Genomic DNA, 22,441 nt, shown 5'->3' with positions numbered 1-22,441 from the left:
AGGTTTTGTCTGACCTTGTAGGATCATACAAAGAAATCCAGTCTCTTCCCCATATTTGGTTGTGGAGACCAGTTTAGTAGGAGACGAGTGATGGGCAAACCCAACGGTGTTCGGGTTTGGCAAGTTCGGATGAACTTTACGCAAAATTCGGCCGAACCCGAACTGAACCCGAACTCGAACCTGAACGGGGAATCCCTCCCATGAAGAGCTTCTGGGGGTAGAGCTTTGACGTCACTGGTAAGTTGCTAAGGACGCCAAGGTGATCACTTCCTGGATTCCATGAAATCCAGGAAGTGATCACCTTGGCGTCCTTAGCAACCTGCCGGTGACGTCAAAGCTCTGAACGCCAAACACAACTCCGAACTTTGTCCGAAGTTTGAAAAAATTTTGGGTTCATGTTCGGCATACCGAACACCACAAAATTCGGTACGGACCCGAATTGTGCGAGTTTGGTTCACCCATCACTATAGGAGACATTTCAGAGGTAGTGGTGCCATTGAGGCAAAATGGTTAAGTAGAAATCTATGTCCCACTCAATGTGAACACTCAATGTGAACCATAGAATGATGGGATACCTTTTGTTCCATATTTGTACAAAATATGGTACCATAAAATTTATCAGGAAAGTTTGTGATCAGAACCGTGCCATTTTGTATCATAAAACCTATCAGGAAAGACTTAATGAACTCAATCTGTATAGTTTGGAGGACAGAAGGGAAAGGGGGGACATGATCGAAACATTTAAATATGTTAAAGGGTTAAATAAGGTTCAGGAGAGAAGAGTTTTTAATAGGAAAGTGAACACAAGAACAAAGGGGCACAATCTGAGGTTAGTTGGGGGAAAGATTAGAAGTAACGTGAGGAAATATTATTTTACTGCAAGAGTAGTAGATGCTTGGAACAAACTTCCAGCAGACATGGTTGGCTAACAGTAACTGAATTTAAACATGCCTGGGATAAACATATATCCATCCTGAGATAAAATACAGGAAATAGTATAAGGGCAGACTAGATGGACCATGAGGTCCTTTTCTGCCGTCAATCTTCTATGTTTCTATATAAAAGCCCTCTTGAAATCCAGGCTGAAAAGTCAGTAAATGGAAAGCTGATCTGGAACCTGATGGTCAAATTGAGAAAAGATTATTGTTGAAACTGGTTATTAATAATAATAATAATAAGAAGAAGAACAACAACAACTACTACTACTACTACAAAAACAGCAAGTTATTGTTGTTGTTGTTTGTTGTTGTTGTTGTTAATTCCATCTCTAGGTCAAACTTTAAAATGCCAGAATGTGGCCACTTTCTTGGCTTTGTCATTGGCCAAAAATAAGTGATTGGTACATGTAGCAGCTGACATGCCAGTAGATGGGCCAAGCTCTGTATCTCTCCTATAGTGTTTTGTTATGTACTAAGAGCCTCCACTTGAACATATTGGTTTTATATTTAGTCACTCCAACTCTCAACCTATTCAGGCTACTTCAAGTAGTATCAAGGAGATCAGATCCTTTCACCATATAATCCTTTAATGTTATTCCTTGCTCAAGGGTCTCCTTCCTCCATTTTCTAATTCAATTTTGTTCTTGTGTACCTTCAAGAACATTTGTTCTTGCTATAAAGCTCTTCTTAGATCTGGAGATACCCAGATGAGCCAGGTTTGATATAAAAACTTGGGCTGATCAACAAAATATCTCTCACTGTATACCTAAGGCAGGGGTGTCAAACTTGTGACCCATGGGCCAGATTCATCACTCGTTGGCCACACTCACTCCCTGTTTAGTGAAGAGTGGGAGTCACAATAAGTCACATGATGATGTGACGACATGAGTTTGACACTCCTGACCTAAGGATTCAGTTCTAACTAATTACAGATACTCATATTTGGAAAAATATTCGTGTTACCAGCAAAGGCTGGATTAAAAGGAGCTTTTTACTGTGCATTTCTGATGGTTAATTGCAGCAATTTAAGGAGACTCCAGATGATGCCATTCAGGCTGTTTTTCTTTTCTTTTCTTTTCTTTCCTTTCTTTTTCCAGCTGTCTTTTATCTGAGGGGTGATAATCTGTTTAAATAGAAAGGTGTAAAAAAAAAAGAGAAAGGCAAAAAATTAGAAAGCATCAAGGACTGTAGATTAGAAGGTTGATTTCTTAAAACTGCGTATTGGAGCTTAATTCCAACAGATCTTGGCTTCCATCTCAGACATGATTTTATTGTTTTCCCTCTGGGTTCAACCCTTCCCAAATAAACTTCTCCCACAGTTAAATATGCACAACCTTTTTCCCATTTCTGTTTGATCTGTGAAAATGGCATGGTTCTGATCACAAAGCAAACAAAAACCGTGCTGCCAAGTTGAATAATCAAGGGCACACTCGTGAGCACTGCCAGTTGTGTGTGGGAGAAATTGAAGTGGTCAGCATTCCATCAGGTTCTGTCTGAGATCTAGATGGAGAGGTGGCAGGGTTTTCAATGGGAAAATGTGGAAGAATAAGATATATGAACTGTGTTCTGGGGTTCTGAGAGCCGGAAGTGAATATTACCTCCACCACTCTTCCATTAATTTCACTAAGACAATCGTAATCATCAGTCTCATATCTTATGTTTTAAAAAAACCAAGACACAGTTTTGTTCCAGATTTCAAGTATAGCTATAATAAAATTGTGAATATCTTTTGAATCAAAGCATATGCATCAAAATATTGCAAGCATCTCTTAAATGGTAGAAGACTGCAACAGTACGTTGACTTCCAAAGTAGTCTTTCCAGAAGATTTGTATAGAATGTGGGTTTGTATAGAATGTGGGTTGTATTAAGAATGCTACAGGATTTTGGTTGTCTTTTGGCAGACCAACTAAACTGTGCCCAATTTTACCAACTCTATCTTGTTAGCAAGAAAATATGCATTTGTATGGGTATTACTAAGGCTGGTGACCTAGTCTGCATCTTTTTTCCTTTTCCAAAAAAAAAAAATTGTGAAACCCTTCACTGACCAAACACATGATAAACAACAAAAGTCAATGTTTATCAGTCCATCTGGCAATGACTGCACATTAAAAAAGATCACAGCTTGGATGGTAAACAGAGTAAATGATTAAAAAAGCATTAATTAACCAATGTGATGAATGAAATCAAAATGAGTTTTGTATTTGTGAAACTAAAATACAAGGGAAGGAAAAAATGGTTGCAATGAAAGCGATTACCATATTTTTTGGAGTACAAGACACACCAGAATATAAGATGCACCTGAATTTGAGGGGAGGAATTCAAGGGGAAAATTTGCCTCCCAGCAACCAGAAACAGATGATATACACTGTTTGCTGTGTATAGCAAAAAACTGGAGAAATGTACATTATGGCAGTATGTTAATGCCAGAAAGTTTTCTTAAATATAGTCACACGAACTACTCTCCATTATTTAAATAGATCTACTCCAAATATGACTAATATAGGGTTTAACTCGGCTGCCTTATCTTGAAGAGGACATGGTTACATTTCACATTATAGTTTTACAGATCTTTAAAACTGATGCGGTTTTCTGGAAGTATAGTTATTCTTTGCTATTTAAAAAAAGATGTCACTGGGCCTCTTCAGATCAAGCGTGTATTTTAAAAAGCTTCTTCATTTTGTTGTCTATATCAATAATAAAGCAGTTGTTTAAAAATAAGTCTAATAATTTGAACATTCTACAGACATTCCTTGCATCCAGTTCAGCAGAAAATAAAAATCTGTGTCTCTCTCTCTCAGCAATTTGCCTCCATGTGGCCCAAATCAGCTGAGGGTTGGGAAGCTGATAATGAGTTGCTTGGTTTAACAGGCTGCAAGGAGGTAAGTTGCTGGGAGGCAGAGGCCAAAAGGTGGGGGGTAGTTGGATGGGGCTACATTTGGTGTATAAGACGCTCCCAAGTTTTCACCTCTTTTGGGGGATAAAAAGGTGATTGTTGATTATTGGTTATTAATTATTGATGCTGAATGGTATACTATTGTTATGCCAGGATTCTCCTGAATAGCCCCCAGTGAGAGAGGAATGTAAAGTCAAACACACACATGCTGGCCAGAAGAAATAAAAGTAGTTTATCTGAAACAGTGTTAAAAGCACAAATGTTTAAGCAGAGTCAAATTTCTCTCACCCAGATAACAGTCCTGGAATGAGGTCAAAAGCAGGAACAAAAGAGAACAATTAAGGCAACTGTGATTCCTCACAACTCCCCCTTCTTTGAGTCCACAAGACTTAACTGTGAATTGTCCAAACAATCAACAGAAATCCTGGATTAGTCCAAACCTTGGCAATGATCCTTCTCCAAATGAATAAATGCCCACATGCGCCCTCCCCAATGCCCATAATTTACCATCAACCCTATTAACCTAATTGCCTCAGCAACAGGTGTTCTCCCTTATCTCCGACAAAACCTGCACAGTTGGTCCCCTCTAGCCATGAGCCTGCGCATTCGAACATCTATCCACCAATCCTCCTCCGAGTCTGATGAGGGTCATTAACCAATGGGCTGGCTGCACCCATCTCTCTGTCTGATTCTGCTTCCCCACCGTCTGACCTTGGCAATGAATCTTCACTATCAGAAGCTGCTGGCAATAATACAAGTCTCTGTGACCCCGAGGATTCCCCTAAACCAATATCCACATTCCTTGTTGCAGGAGCTGGCCCAGAGCCAACCACAACACTTATATGGACATTTCTTTTTGCTGTTGTTATTGTTTATATAGTGGTTAAAAATTCCCTCAGTTCTTTGAAATGAATACTGTAATACTATTGCAATAAATAAAAAGTAATTAGTCTCCTCATTTGCAGTGCTGTTTCAAAGAAAGGCATAAAGGAGAAATTTCTACACATCTGAACTGTTAAGTGATTAATATTAATAATTTGCATTTTTCTCCTCCCTTTGTTCTTACATTTAACCACTTTAAGGACCCCGCCCACCCCCAATATGTGAGGTACAGTTGGTTCTTTTAGGGTTTGATATTTCAGTTAAGCCTGCTTTGTGATGTTTACTCGCAAACACCCACACTATCTGTAAACTATATTTGCCCGTTTATCTTTCCTTGATATTTAAGAAAGCAACAAACAGAATTTTGCACAGGCTTCATGCCTGAGCAAACAATATGGTTTTCTGTCAGAGGAAAATTCAGAGCTGTCAGGTAGTATACCCAAATGTTCTGCTGATGTGTTTCAACCGCCCTTAATTACAGGGTAAATAGTCCAGGAAGACACACACCACACAATAAAAGGAAAACCCAAAAGTTTTTATAAACAGAAAAACAGAAACAGCTCCCTTTTTAAATGTCAAAGGGATTTTCTGGTACACACAAGGCACAGGTTAAATGCAATCCAATTGCTCACCCAATAACTGGGAAATTGAGTCCAATTCTAAAGTCCAGAGAGTCCACACACAATCTTGAACAACACAAAAACCACGATATTGATGAAACAATGAATCAGATAAACTGCCATGAGGCTAAAACACCAGGCTGCACTTTTATCTGTAGCACTAATTACAGCAGCCCCACCCAACTACAGGTGGCCTCATTTTCTAATGTAATAATCCTTCAGTTGTTGTCTCCTATGCATCACTCTATGCATGTGTGGATGTGTCATTAATTCTTGTTCAGAATCCAGGGATGATACAGATGATTGATCTCCTCCTGGGCTGTCTGCCAAGCTCCCCTCTTCCCTGTCACTCACGCTTCCTTGGTCAGAGGAGGCTTCATCGGCAGATTCCTTCGGGAGCAAAACAGGCCTGCGGCATGTGGATGCTTTCCCCACATCCACCTGCACATTCCTTGGGGCAGGAGCTGGGCCAGAGCTCACCACAACACCCAAATATGCTAAAACATTTAACAAATAAGACTAATAGTGATCATTCTAATACCAATAATGCCACTGCTGCAAATAACAATACAAAATGCAAAATTGAAAAAGTCATATGGTACTGTAGGCCTTAACATGCAGCAATTTAGGTTAATCCTACCTTTCTTATGCTTGTCTCCCAAATGCTGATTGACTAATTTATGAATTACCGCCTAAGGAAATGTCTTTCTTCCCCTTGATTGTTAGTTTCATCCTGGTAACTTTCCAGCTTTCTTTAATTTGGTTGAATTTGATTTTTTTTCCAATGGGTCTATCATTGATATTTCTTCATCATCAGCAAAATAAACGAACAGAACTACCAGAATAAAACAGAAAGGTGATAGAATCAGAAAGTAAAATTCCTTCTATTGTCATGTGTCTACTTCATCATGGACTATCCATATATCTGTGGTTTATGTGTGTGCCAGTGAGTGCATGCATATATATTTGCCAAGAGGCAAATAAGGAGCTGTGTTGTTCCTTCAATACACCAGGGTGATTCGACACAAAAATATGTAACCCTTCCCTGGTGCAGAGCTGAAGGGATTGGATACTGTAGCCTAGAGGATAATTCTTTGCCTTATAAGGCAAAGGTTGCAGGTTCAAGTCCCAGTGGTATGGCTAGCTGATGAGGCCAAAATAAGGCCAAAATAGATCTATCCTAGTCTCCCTTAATTTTCAAATTCAGCAAAAAAACATGTGACACATACAGACAGAATTGTCTGCTATCAATAAAATTAACTGCCTTGGAAATGGCCCTGGGTTGGGCCGAGATGCAAATAAGGAGCTGTGATGTTCCTTCAATACACCAGGGTGATTCGACACAAAATATGTAACCCTTCCCTGGTGCAGAGCTGAAGGAATTGGATACTGTAGCCTAGAGGATAATTCTCTACCTTACAAGGCAAAGGTTGCAGGTTCAAGTCCCAGTGGCTATGGCTAGCTGATGAAGCCAGAATAAGGCCGAAATAGATCTATCCTAGTCTCCCTTAATTTTCAAATTCAGCAAAATAACATGTGACATAGGGGTAACTCCTGGTACCCATTTCTAATTCTGGACAGGATCTGCAAGCTTGGTCTTTCACCACAAATCTTTCCTTTGTACTTACCAGTTTAATCTGAAAGTTCTAAGTGTTCTCCAACTGAAATGCTAACTAGATAAGATCCTGCTTAGACTTTTTAAAATCAGCCAAGGTTGGCAAGGTGTTGCCAGAAATACTGAATAGGGATGATTAATTTTTAAAATATATGTCTCCTTAAGACAGCACCTGAGGTTATTATGGAAGCCTTTTAAGGGATTACTGAAAAATGACAGTGAGAAAGGAATCTTGCCTTCCAGTCTAGGTGTGGGACCAGTTGATCAATTGGTCAGTCTGTTGGGTCAGAGTTTTCATCACATAATAAGGACTACTATCTTGATAGCTCGAGGCATCCTGTTGCTTAGGACTAATTTCAACCCTTTGAAATTGTAGGTAAATAAATTATTAAGGTTTCGCCCTAAACGGTTTTTGCAGACTTAGTTCAAACCTTGGTTTTGGACTTTGCAAATTAATAAGAATTTATACATGGTATGTTTGTTTGTATGATTGGTTTCTTAAATTGGGGTTTTTTAGATTATTTTTAATATTAGATTTGTTTACATTGTCTTATTTATTGTTACTAGCCACCCCGAGTCTTCGGAGAGGGGCGGCATACAAATGAATGAATGAATGAATGAATGAATGAATGAATAAATAAATAAATAAATAAATAAATAAATAAAACTCTTCTTCCATTTCATTGACAACCCTATGGGATCTTTCATAGTTATAGACAGTGTGGGAAATTAAAGGGATGCTTCTGTTCAACAGCTAGATGCTGTTTGGAGTAGAATACTACAGGAAAACAAACAGAAAGAGCCACAAGATTACAACTAAGAGGGTTAAAGGCCTGGAGACAAAAATGTATGAAGAACCGTTGCAAGAACTGGGTATGTCCAGTCTAGAGAAAAGAAGGATTAGGGATGACATGATAGCAGTGTTCCAGTATTTGAGGGGCTGCCCTGTAATGGGCAGCCAAAATTTTTACTGCCACACTGTGGGTGTACCTTATTTTATGGGTGTGGTTTGATGGTCATGTGACTGGATAGGAGTGGCTTGCTGGCCATGTCACCAGGTGGGAGTGGCTTGAACAATCATCATCGTTCAAGTGAACTGTTAAGTCCTCGACTTACAACCTCACCAGTGTCGCTCTTTGCGGTGACAATTTGCTTTGCATTTCCCGCACTCTCCTTCTCGGGTCAACCCCCGCCTCAGGCTGGGTAGCTAGGCGAACGGGTGCTGATCAGCTGTTGAGAAAAGAGGGGGGAGGAAATGGGCCCCCGGCAACTCCTGCTGGTGCTGTTCTCCCTGCAGTTTTCCAAGGAGGAGGAGGAAGAGAATGGGAGAGGGGGATAGTCAGCTGGAGCTGGGCACACAGCTTCATTTCTGCCGGTGGAACTGCATTCCACCCAATCCTGCCTTCTGTCCACCCCTGGGGCTGCCATTTATTTTCAAAAGCGCCAGGAGACAGGACCAAAAACAATGGATGGAAACTAATCGGTTACTTACACTTTACTGGCATTGCACGGCATACAATGAAATTGAATCAATGAAATGAAATACATGAAATCAAGGAGAGAAACAACCTGGAATTAAGGAAAAACTTCCTAACAGTGAGGGCAATTAACTGGTAGAACGACTTGCCTTCAGAGGTTGTGGTTGATCCATCACCGGAGGCTTTTAAGAAGAGACAGCCCCCCAATTTAAATGGCAAAAGATCTCCTTCTTCAGCAGGGTGTTGGACTAGAAGACCTTTGAGGTCCCTTCCAGCTCTATTCAGATTAATTGATCGATTGAACATCATAACTCCCAGATACTTTTCTTGCATTTCAAAGATTGCTTTCCTTATTTGGAAAATAATTAAGGCAACATAGGGATCCTTATTTTTATTTTTGACTTTCTTATGTTTCCCTATTTTTCCTTATTTCCTTCCTTTAATCTTATTTAGACAGCATTTCTCAACCTTAGCAGTTCTAAGACATGTGGACTTTAATTCTCGGAATTCGGGTAGTTTAAGTCCACACCCATTTAACAAGTGATTGTGTTCCTTTTAAATGGATAGGGATGCAAGATTTTTTTCCCCCTTTCTCAGTCTCTGCAAATATGGAACCCAAAACACACAAAAATCTTTTCATTTAACAAGCCATCTGTATAAATATTTTATTGTTAATCACTTCTGCTGTTTTCCTTTAATGCTGCTTTTCATTTTTTTATAAATAAAAAGTTGGTTAGCATTTAGCCATATTCCTACGAAATAGCAATGAAATCAGTCCGATAATTAGTTATTATGAGCCATTTAAATCTTACTAATTTCGATGGATTGTGTTCTCACTAGTCCCTATGCCATTCACGACTTCTAACAATAGGTTGTTTAGAAAGGCAATATATAAATATGCTAATTAAATCACTGCTATATGGTACATGAGAGTATTTCCTTTAAAATATCTGTAATTTTCAACACTACTTGGATCCCTTTTTCTGAAGATAGGGATGACTGTAGCTAGTGACCATAAATAGGGTAAGAAGCATTTTTCAAAAAATTATGCTTAGAGGTTTAGCTATGGATGAGGAGAGCTTTTTAAAGAGGTATGCACATAGTCCATCGGATCCAATAGATAGGGATGATTTTAGGTTGCATAAAGCCTTTCCAACATTATCTTCTGTAAAATCAATTTGTGTTAGATCGTTGTAGTTATTTGTGGTACGATTAGGAAATATTGGGCATGAGCCATTGCTATTTACAAAGACTGAGTCAAAGAATATGTTAAAGAGGTTGACTTTAACAGCTTCGTCATTATATTCTTTGCCATTTAGTCCTTTTAGGGGTGGGATGAAATAATGTTTGTGTGATTGGTTCAAAGGTTGTCCCTGTTACTGCTGGGATGACCAAACTTTGATATCCAACCTTTGCAGTTTACTCAATTTCTTTTTTTAAAAAATATTCTTTGTCCTTCCTATTAAATATTCTAGGCAGGCAGGCAGGCAGGAAGGAAGGAAGGAAGGAAGGAAAGAAGGAAAGAAGGAAAGAAGGAAAGAAGGGAGGAAGGAAGGAAAGAAGGAAGGATGCTTTCCTTGCATACTAATAAAATAAAAAGGACCAAGATTGTAGATCCTGTCCAGAATTATAAATGGACATCAGGAGTAATCCCACCCCAGTTCTTTCTTGAAAGACATTCTGTTCTGCCAGCCACAATGACATCTGCTGGTGGAGACAGGAAACCATAAATCTGTGTCTCCTCTCAAGCAAGCCTCTGTAATGTCACACACACACACACATCAAGAGAGCTAGAGAATAGAACAGCATTTCATTCCTTTTGTACCTGGAAGCCCAACTTCGTATTTTATCTCCCCCACCCCCAAAGACTCACAAATTTATCTCCCCTCGTATATCCTAACTTCAAAAGTCCAGAGTCCAATGTAAATGATGTAACCACCAGCATGGGCTCTTTGAATTGAAGCCATGCAATCTTCTCTTGCAGATTCCTACCTTGACAGTATAACCGGATGTGTGCTCCAGAGATGAACCTCTTGTGGAAAATGATTTTATCAAGGAAGAAGAAGAAAAAGAAATTCTCACTGCTATTTAAATAAATTATAGATATCTCCCTACCATTCCACAGTGCCTTTCTTTGGAAGAACATAAAAAAAATCAGTTTCTTTGTATTTGTATGTGTGCATCAGTATGTGTGTGGGAGAGAATAGGGAAAAAAAAACCTCAATAGAAAGGTAGAAAAAATAGTATTCAAACCCGAATACAGTGGTACCTCTATCTACAAATGCCTCTACTTACGAACTTTTCTGATAAGAACCGGGCATTCAAGATTTTTTTTACCTCTTCTCAAGAATCATTTTCCACTTACAACCCCGAGCCTCCGAAACTGGAACCGGAAAAGGCAGGGAGAAGCCTCCATGGGGCGTCTCTAGGAATCTCCTGGGAGGAAACAGGGTCGGAAAAGGTGGGGAGAAGCTTCTGTGGGGCCTCTCTAGGAATCTCCTGGAAGAAAACAAGGCCTCCACCCTCCCTGTGGTTTCCCCAATTGCATGTATTATTTGCTTTTACATTGATTCCTAAGGGAAAAATTGCTTCCTCTTATAAACTTTTCTACTTAAGAACCTGGTCACAGAATGAATTAAGTTCATAAGTAGAGGTACCGTTGTATCTTTAATATTGTAAGCTTCCCAAAGTCAACTGCATGTGAGTTGGGCAGCCATATAAATTTGTTTTAGAAATAAATAGATAAAATCAACAATATTATTTATACTTTTTTTTTTCATTTTACAATCCTTTTATCAGTCTGGAGTCAGGATGACTGCATAGAGCTGAGTGCTTCCTGGCCGGATGCCCTTCTTGACGCCTATGAGGAGTTCGCAGCAGTTTTTTTCTTTTTTGCACCCTGATAGAGAAACATCTGTAATTGCCTAGGATTGAACTCTCAGCCTCTTGAGTGTGAGGTGAGTGTCTTCACCACTAGGCCACTGTGTCGCTCAACAATGTTATTTATACATACTCTACCAGAAACTGGATTTAGTACTTATGACTATCAAATCCTTCTCAGGGATCAAGAATGATGATGGTGATGGAAATAATGATGACTATGACTCCATTACTTCAGCTTACTGCACATAACCACCATTTGAAAAATCAGAATACAGTGATACCTCGTCTTACAAACCCCTCGTCATACAAACTTGTTGAGATACAAACCCAGGGTTTAAGATTTTTTTGCCTCTTCTTCCAAACTATTTTCACCTTACAAACCCAAGCTGCCATCACTGGGATGCCCCACCTCCGGACTTCTGTTGCCAGCGAAGCACCCATTTTTGGACTGCTGGGATCCCCCTGAGGCTCCCCTCCATAGGAAACGCCACCTCCGGACTTCCGTGTTTTTGCAATGCTGCAGGGGAATCCCAGCAGTGCAAAAATGGGTGCTTCGCTGGCAACGGAAGTCCGGAGGTGGGGTTTCCCAGCAAGGGGACCCTCAGCAAAATTGCAGCATCACAAAAACACAGAAATCCGGAGGTGGGGTTTTGAGGACTTCCATGTTTTTGCGATGCTGCAATTTTGCTGAGGGTCCCCTCGCTGGGAAACCCCACCTCCGGACTTCTGTTGCCAGTGAAGCACCCATTTTTGTGCTGCTGGGATTCCCCTGCTGGAATTCCCCTGCAGCATCACAAAAACATAGAAGTCCAGAGGTGGGGTTTCCCATGGAGGGGAGCCTCAGGAAAATCCCAGCAGTGCAAAAACGGGCACTTCGGCTGGCAAAAGGAGTGAGTTTTGGGCTTGCACACATTAATTGCTTTTCCATTGATTCCTATGGGAAACATTGTTTCATCTTACAAACTTTTCACCTTACAAACCTCATCCCGGAACCAATTAAGTTCGTAAGACAAGGTATCACTGTATATCAGAATATACTACTTGCATACTGTTAATCTCTGTCATTTTTACATTCAAGTAGCCATTGTTGTAGTAGCTACTAGGTAAGAACTGCCAGAATCCAGATCACCATTAGAGGAAAGAAATTTCCCATCTCAATGTTTGCAATGCAGTTCCCTTAGCCCAAATTGAGAGAAAGTGACTAGCACAAAGTCAAACAGTAAGCTCTATAAACAAGTCGGAATTTGAACTTGGGTGTCCCCAATCTTACATCAGTACTTAACTACTACAATAGGCTTCTGACAATGGAAATCAGGTATCTGTGCAGCCTCAAATGGGAATTATGTAAACTACTTAGAGCAGTGGTTCTCCATCTTTCTAATGTTGCAACCCCTTAATACAGTTCCTCATGTTGTGATGACCCCCAATCATAAGTCTAGCACCAATTCTCCCAACAGAGCTTTAAACTGATTGGCAGGAAGGTCAGAGGGACACCCCCACTGTAAACATCTGATTGGTTAGATTGTAAAAATATGTTCCAAGGTGCAAGAATAGAAGCTTTAGCGCCTAAAACCATCGGAAATATGTGTTTTCTGATGGTCTTAGGCGACCCCTGTGAAATGGTTGTCTGACTCCCCCAAAAAGGTCCCAATCCCCAGGTTGAGAACCACTGAGTTAGAGAATGGATGGATATAGGAGTGTCCTATTAAATCTGGAAAATTGGGAAGTTTTCTTAGGGATCATTGTTTATCTTGAAACATGGTATGGAACCTAGAATCAAGTACTCCAAAGAAATGAAAAACCTTATAAAACCTCTTTAGTTTCTCAGGTAGCAAAAGATTTCTAAACAAAAGTTAACTTCCAACTCTCTAGAGGATGGACAGCTCAGGTGTCAATGGAAAGGAAAGGGCCAAGATACTTCAGCATAGTTGGAAGTTCATGCACTGATTATCCCACAACTCAATGAAAAAAGTTCTAGTTTGTGTTAATCATTGTGGTTACTTTTATATATATCATAATGTTATCTATTATTATTATTATTATTATTATTATTATTATTATTATTATTATTATTATTAATTAGATTTGTATGCCGCCCATCTCCAAAGACATATAGAAAGCGATTCTCTTCTTTTTTCTTCCTGTTTCTTTTTTTCTTTTCTTTTTTCTTTTTAGGGAAAATGGTATATGTCTTTTGTTAGTAATAGCTCAAAAAGATGGGCGACTTCCTCCCCTGTGTTTGAAAATAAGCCAAACTTCTTTCAAATGAAACAAAACTGCTTGATTTTATTTTTCTCGTGGAAATCTGACTTCAAAGTTTTCTTCTCACATATGTATGCCATCAAATCAACCATCTACCCAAATATATCAAACTTTCCTCCTTTAAACATGGCCTGGAAATAGCACTTTTATCACCACTGCATTTCACTGTTTATGTCAGCCTAGTTGATGCTTGCTTGCTATTGGCTGCCATAGTAATGCGGGGAGGGGGGGGAAGACTGGGATTTGGGTGGGGAAGTGAGCTGGAATGAAGATGGTCTGTGTGTGAATCAAAAAGAAGGGAAGCTCTCATGATCTACTTGCAACGCTCTGTACATGGGGCTACATCTGAAGCGTGTTCAGAAACTTCAGATCGTGCAGAATGCGGCCGCGCAAGCAGACATCGGTCGTCCCAGATACGCCCATGTTTCATCAATGTTCCACAGCCTGCACTGGTTGCCGATTAGTTTCCAGACACAATTCAAAGTGTTGGTGATGACCTATAAGGCCCTACATGGTATTGGATCAGAATACTTACAGGACCGCCTTCTGCCGCATGAATCCCAGTGGCCGAGTTGGCCTTCTCCGAGTCCCATCAACAAAACAACGTTCTCTGTGGTGGCCCCAGCTCTCTGGAATCAACTCCCCCCGGAAATTCAAACTACCCTCACCCTCCTGGCCTTCTACAAGACCTTGAAGACCTATCTATGTCGCCAGCCATGGGACAGTTATTGTATCCCCTTATGTGTTATCTGTAGTTGTGATTGTATAGTATTGATTGATTTTTAAGGTAGTGGGTTTTTAGACATAGTTTTAACATTAGATTTGTATTGTACTGTTTTATTGCTGTTGTGAGCTGCCCTGAGTCTTTGGAGAGGGGTGGCATACAAGTCTAGCATATCATTATCATTATCATTATCATTATCATTACCATTACCATTACCATTACCATTACCATTACCATTACCATTACCATTACCATTACCATTACCATTACCATTACCATTACCATTACCATTATCATTATCATTATCATTATCATTATCATTATCATTATCATTATCATTATCATTATCATCATCATCATCATTATTATTATTATTATTATTATTATTATTATTATTGCGCAGCTGAATGGACTTGTTATACCCAGTCAAGGTCAAGTGTCTCAGCATACCAGATAGACGAAAACACCTGAAGATGTACCCTACATGGCACCATGTGGAATGGGGATTGGACATTCAGCCTCGGTCGTTGGGCGGAAGGATTCAGGGACACTTTCAATATATAACGTTTGCACCTTTTGGCTCAGATTTTGCTTTTCTTTCATTGCTATCATATCAAACAAAGTAAAAGCAGTGGTGGTATTCTCCCAGTTCCACCCACCCACCTGGACACTGTGCATGTGGACAAGCGCCCCAGGCACATGCTCCTAAGTCCGAACCGATAGCAAAAGTAAGTGGATACCACTACTGAGTAAAAGTACTTCTTCTCTAGAAACATGGAGTTGGGGGTTTTCTTTCTTGGGTTTTGAATGGAGGACTGCCCGACAATAAAGCATCTTGAATCAGTTAATGGAGTGGGATATCTGATGTTTAAGAAATTCAACCTGTAGTCTCCTAAAACACCTTTGCCTTCCCCTATTCATTCCTCTTGAATCATTTCTTAATCTTAATCATTTCTTAATCTTAATCATTTCTTAATCTTAATCATTTCTTAATCTTGAGTCTGCGGAGAGGGGCGGCATACAAATCGAATCGAATCGAATCGAATCGAATCGAATCAAATCAAATCAAATCAAATCAAATCAAATCAAATCAAATCAAATCAAATCAAATCAAATCAAATCAAATCAAATCAAATCAAATCAAATCAAATCAAATCAAATCACAAACAAACAAACAAACAAACAAACAAACAAACAAACATAAAATATTAGTTATTATTCACCCTGGGTGACAAAGTAAAGTGTCTCCAACAGGTTATTTCACAAACGGATACTGCTCTTCTGCCATGTTAACTTTACCACCCTTCTCTCTGCATCTTGTCGCCACGTTGATGGCAAACTAAGTCATACTTGAAAAATAGAGCAAATTTTATTTAGAAGATTTTTCTAGTGGGGTTCATCCAATTCTTCAAATAAGGTAAGCTTATCATGAAGCTGTATGGCAGTTAGACTACCAAGATACTGGACACCATTACAGAAATCAATAGTTAACAAGTTTACAATTTTAATTATTCTGAACATTTTCGGGGTTCAAAATCAACAGAGGTACTAATACCACTCTATAAAGCCTTAGTAAGACAAAACCCAGAGTGGAATTCACTACCTAATTCTGTTGTTCCTTCCCCAACCCCAAAATCTTCAACCTTATATTGTCTACAGTTGACCTCTCCCCTTTTCTAAAAGGGCTGTAAGGGATGTGCATAAACGCACCATTGTGTCTACCATTCCTGTCTTATTGTCCTATTGTCTTTTTTTATAATTACTTTCTATATTATGTTTAGATATATTATACTTGATTGACAAATAAAAAACAAACAAACACACATACACACACATATTGCATGCAGTTTTGGTCACCACACTATAAAAAAGATGTTGAGACTCTAGAAAAAGTACAGAGAAAAGCAACCAGGATGATGAGGAGACAATTGGACGGGACGAAAGGCACACCAGTGCACTTATGTACGCCCCTTACTGGCCTCTTAGGAACCTGGAGAGGTCAATCGTGGAGAGTCTAAGGGCGAAGTGTTGGGGGTTAGGGGTTGACACAATTGAGTCTGGTAATGAGTTATACGCTTCGATAACTCAATTGTTGAAATCATATTTTTTACAGTCAAGTTTGGAGGGGTTCATATTAAATTTGAATCTGTTGCATGCTCTTGTGTTATTGCGGTTGAAGCTGAAGTAGTCATTGACCGGTAGGACGTTGCAGCATATGATCTTATGGGCAATACTCAAATCGTGTTTTAGGCACCGTAGTTCTAGGCTTTCTAGGCCCAGGATTGTTAGTCTATTTTCGTAGGATATTCTGTTTCGAGTGGATGGGTGAAGGGCTCTTCTGGTGAAATATCTTTGGACATTTTCAAGGGCGTTGATGTCTGAGATGTGGTGTGGGTTCCAGACAGATGAGCAGTAGTCTAGGATGGGTCTGTCAAACGTTTTGTAGGCTCTGGTGAGTAGTGTGAGATTGCCTGAGCAGAAGCTGTGTAGGATCAGGTTAACAACTCTAGAAGCTTTTTTGGCGATATTGTTGCAGTGGGCTTTAGCACTTAGGTCATTCGATATTAGTAGTCCAAGGTCTTTTACTGAATGTGGGTTAGCAGTGAGAGATTGTTTATTCAGTTCGTATGTGCAATTAGGATTCTTTTTGAGGGGCTGTGACAGAGAGGAAGGGAATAAAACTATTTTCCAAAATACCTGAAGGCCAGACAAGGAATAATGGATGAAAACTGAACAAGGAGAGATTCAATCTAGAAATAAGGATAAATTTTCTGACAGTGAGAACACTCAACCAATGGAAAAAGCTTGCCTTCAGAAGTTGTGGGAGATTCATCACTTGAGACTTTTAAGAAGAGATTCGACTGTCATTTGTCAGAAACAGTGTAAGGTCTCCTGCTTAGGCGAGGATTGGACTAGATGACCAACGAAGTCCTCTGTTAATCTGTAATAATCTTTCTTCTGTGACTTTTCCTCTTAGTAGGGATTATTTCACTGGTTTGGAAAAAAACAATACACTTCATAGTAATGTTTTGGAAGGTGTAAGTAGCTGTATTTTAATGCCCATCCATTCCTGTAAATTGAAGTTCTTGATATCTTTGCTTACATTGGGATCAGAAGAAAAGAGATGAGCCAAGAATTTTGATCTTGGCAAGGAAGTAGCTTCCTCTTTTAGCTCATTTCAGTGTCTGATTCATGGCTCAAATGTGTAAACAGGCAACCGAGGTAAAGTTGAAGTCAAGGATTATTATCCATTTAATCTAAGGGTGACCAGTGCACTAGCCTGAAAGCTATTTTCTACATTAGATCACATGAAATATGGAGCATGATCACTGAGAATGTTCAAAGTATTTTTTATAACTACAGACAGTTATGGCACATATGTATAGACATTATTCACACACTACACACAGCTGGATGGTGCCTTCTTTGGTTCTGGCATTGTGTGTTCTATGGATCCAGCCATTTGTGGCTTATTCAACAGTGGTTAGCCAAATCATAGTTAATGTATGAAAGCAGCCATTTATGATTTTCATGAGTAGACAGAAACTATTTTCTGCATGCCTATTAAGCAAAATTCTTGTGAGTTTGTGTGTCAGCAGCAACCTTGTCATCCATATCAAACAAAAGTAAAGTTCTGCTCTAAATCCAGACAAAATTATTTCCATCCAGATAGAAGTATCTGTAAAACCTCATGTTTTAATGTTGAGAGTAGGGGAAAAGAATGTTTTTAAGACACAATGGAATCTTACAGGTGACTAAATCATTTAAAATTTCTAGGATTAAAATGTAATCAGGAAATAAGCTAATAAAAAACTTGCAAAATATTTTGTCTAAAAAACGGATTGATTCACGAATGCCTTCATTTGATTGATAGCCTGTTTTGTCTTCAAATCACTCCACACTCCATCACCAGCCATTGACACAGCCAAATGCAAAAGCAGATATAGCTCTGGGATTTGTAATGGTTGGGTAGAAAATACATTTTCAAAGGTCAACAGCTTTTTCTACTGACCAGACGAAAGGGGTGGGTTCCTGGCTCTGGAAAGCCTTACACAGTGAAGTGTAATCCTTCCTCTTTTTTTTAATCCTTCTGGGAAAGTCAGGCTAATATATATATATATATATATATATATATATATATATATATATATGTGTGTGTGTGTGTGTGTGTGTGTGTGTGTGTGTGTGTGTGTATGTAGATTGTTCTGAGTTCGGGTTTTGCCCCGTGTAATATTTTGAATGTCTATGCGACGTTTCGGTGAAATCACATTCACCACCATCAGGCTGAAGTTATAAGCTTCGTGCTGCTGTAAATATAGTATTATATAAATTTATATATACACACACACACATATAAAAAGAGAGAGTACATACATACATACATACATACATACATACATGTCACATGTTTTTGCTAAATTTAAAATTAAGGGAGACTAGGATAGTACTATTTTGGCCTTGTTCTGGCCTCATCAGCTAGCCATACCCTCACTGGGATTTGATCCTGCAGCTTCTGTCTTCGGCTTCCCTTCAGCTTTGTACAAGGGAAGGGTTATATGTTTTTTCCGTAGGTTTTCATGGGTATAGGTATGTAGGGTATGTATTTTGGTGTGTTTGGATATTTTCCCGTGTAGGATTGAGAGTATCTTTGTGACATTTTGAAACCCAAACCAGCAGCCTGAAGATGACGAGTGTGATTTCATCTAAATGTCGTAAAAACACTCTCGATCTTACATGAGAAAAGACCCCAAACTTAGACACACACATGTGGTATAGATTTATTTCAGCCTTATTATGACCTTATCAGCTAGACATACCCTTACGGGATTTGATCCCATATTTGGGAATACCAGTGTTATATCGACAGAAAAACAACCATATGTCTGTGTCTGTCTGTATGTATGTCACATGTTTTTGCTGAATTTAAAATTAAGGGAGACTAGGATAGATCTATTTTGGCCTTGTTCTGGCCTCATCAGCTACCCATACCCTCTCACTGGGATTTGAACTTGCAGCCTTTGCCTTGTAAGGCAGAGAATTAATTAATTATCTATTAGCTAGAACTAATACGGACTGCCAGCAGGCTGCAGGGAAGCCGCCCGTAAGAGCTTCCATGAAGCTTGCTAGCTCCTGACAGGAGTTTATTTATTCCGCTGCTAGATTAGCCAATCAGCAGCAGCTATGCAAATTATCACTATAATAAAGGTGCTGAATTTTTCCTGTGACTCTCCCCTTCATTTACATGTTAATCCAACAGCGGCAACATGTTTTTCATTTTAAAACAAAGATGCATACATATACCTCCCTTTTATTTTCTCCTTTTAAGATGAGCAATGATATGCAGAATTCAGGCACTGTGGTTTAATCACTTTTGTTTAAGGTTGTTTAAGCTTAATTGGTTTGAAGCTGCCCTGGAAAACTTTGCCTTGAAGGATCTTTCAGGTTACAGCCTACTCAAAGAAGTCAAAGTAACTGTGGCGATGGTCTAAATTACATGCCTGTCAAACTGGCAGCCCGTGGGCCAGATATGTCACATGCAGGCTGTGCCCACAAAGGCAAAAATAACCATTGTGATACGTCATGTATCCATCCTGTGACGTGATCAAGTTTGACACCCATGGTCTAAAACCTCACTCTTCACTACATCAGGTGAGGTCTAATTAAAAACATTTATTATCCTGTACTTTAAAAGGAAGGATGTAATTTCCTTTATTAGCTCTGTCTGCTTGTCTACTTGGGGATGAAGCAACAAGGATTGGAGAATAGAAAGAATGAATGGCCATGGAAATGCATTGTAGTGACCAAGATATTCAATCTTACTAACTTCCCATTGTGACTTGAACATTTGTTTTTTTTCCACAGATTTTTAAAAATTTTCTCACCAATCACAGTGCAATGTAAAGTACCAACGACATCAAATTGTTTAAATACATCAATGATTCAATTTTAAAAATTATGGCACACAAATCCAATGCTACCTTCTTTACTTTTGACATCTGGGTAATAAATAGCTGCTCAGATTTCTTATATTGTATTAATATGCTATTTGCTAATAGCTCAACCTTGAGCCCTATCAGGATCAAACTTTTATTTTATTTTATTTATTTATTTTGTCCAATACACAATGAGGGTTTTAGTGGGTACTTATATATATATACACATAGTAAAATACATGATGAAGGTTATAGAGGAGATACTCATAGTAATATATATCTATGAAAGAATAGAAAATAAGATATAGTAATAGAACATACCAATGAAAGAAAAGAAGTAAAGATATAGGAATAGAACAAAGGTATAGGATATATAGGAAAGCAATAGGACAGGGGACAGAAGGCACTCTAGTGCACTTGTACTCGCCCCTTACTGACCTCTTAGGAATCTGGATAGGTCAACCATAGATAATCTAAGGGTAAATTGTTGGGGGTTTGGGGATGACACTACTGAGTCAGGTAATGAGTTCCACGCTTCGACAACTTGGTTACTAAAGTCATATTTTTTACAGTCAAGTTTGGAGCGGTTAATATTAAGTTTAAATCTGTTGTGTGCTCTTGTGTTGTTGCGATTGAAGCTGAAGTAGTCGCCGACAGGCAGGATGTTGCAGCATATGATCTTGTGGGCAATACTTAGATCTTGTTTAATAAGGCGTCTTAGTTCTAGGCTTTCTAGGCTCAGGCTGTGGGCAGAGTTAGCCTGCAGTACTGCATTCTAACTACTGTGCCACCAGGGCTCCTTAATGCCAGCAAGAAGTGTTTTTCCTCCAAATTTACTGTACTGGAAGATTGCAATTTTAGAAACAGAACAGAATTTTATGTCCTCCACTGAGGAACATCCTAACAAATATGCAGTCCCTTGCAGCTTGGAAGCGTTTTTACATTTTCTACTTAATAGGTTCAGAGACAGAAAAGAGGCAGTGCTGAAATCCATTTTTTTTACTACCAGTTCTGTGGGCGTGGCTTGGTGGGCGTGGCAGGGAAAGGATACTGCCAAATCTCCATTCCCACCCACTCTGGCTCCAACCAGAGGTGGAATTTCCTGGTTCTCTGAACTACTCAAAACTTCTGCTACCCATTCTCTGAACTACTTATAATTTCCACTAAGGTTCTCCAGAACCTGTGAGAACCTGCTGGATTTCATCCCTGAAAAGAAGGCTTTTGCATTGGTGCACGAACTGTTATTTGTTTGTTTGTTTGTTTGTTTGTTTGTTTGTTTGTTTGTTTGTTTGTTTGTTTGTTTGTTCGTTCGTTCGTTTATTCATTCATTCATTCATTCATTCATTTATTTATTTATTTATTTTGTTCAATACATAATACACATTGAAGAGAATAGATATCTATCTAATATCTGCGGCAGAGGCTCTTGACCGGATTGCGCCTTTGCGACCTCTCCGCGGCGCTAGACCCCGTAGAGCCCCATGGTTCAACAAGGAGCTCCGGGAGTTGAAACGCCAAAAGAGACGTCTAGAGAAGCGATGGAGGAAGAGTAGGTCTGAATCTGATCAAACACTTGTAAGAGCTTTTATTAAGACTTACAAAGTGGCGCTCAAGGCGGCAAGATGCGCGTACCATGCCGCCTTGATTGCATCAGCGGAATCCCGCCCGGCCGCTCTGTTTAGGGTGACCCGCTCCCTTCTTAACCAGGGGGGAGCTGGGGAGCCCTTGAAGAGCAGTGCCGAGGATTTTAACACGTTTTTCGCTGATAAAGTCTCTCAGATCTGGGCCGATCTCGACTCCAATTGTAATACAGAGTCGACTGACAACGAGTCAGTCGAGGTGACTGGGGCACGTACTTGTCCACCTGTCTGGGAAGAGTTTGATCTGGTGACACCTGATGAAGTGGACAAGGCCATTGGAGCTGTGAGTTCCGCCACCTGTTTACTGGATCCGTGTCCCTCCTGGTTGGTTTCGGCCAGCAGGGAGGTGACACGGAGCTGGGCCCAGGAGATTACAAACGCTTCCTTGGGGAGGGGAGTCTTTCCAACTCTCTATAAAGAAGCGCTTGTGCGCCCCCTCCTCAAGAAACCTTCCCTGGACCCAGCCGTACTCAATAACTATCATCCAGTCTCCAACCTTCCCTTTATGGGGAAGGTTGTCGAGAAGGTGGTGGCACTCCAGCTCCAGCGGTCCTTGGAAGAAGCCGATTATC

The sequence above is a fragment of the Erythrolamprus reginae genome, chromosome 3 (assembly GCF_031021105.1).
Source record: "Erythrolamprus reginae isolate rEryReg1 chromosome 3, rEryReg1.hap1, whole genome shotgun sequence".
NCBI lineage: Eukaryota > Metazoa > Chordata > Lepidosauria > Squamata > Dipsadidae > Erythrolamprus > Erythrolamprus reginae.
Note: the sequence above shows the minus strand (reverse complement) of the source record.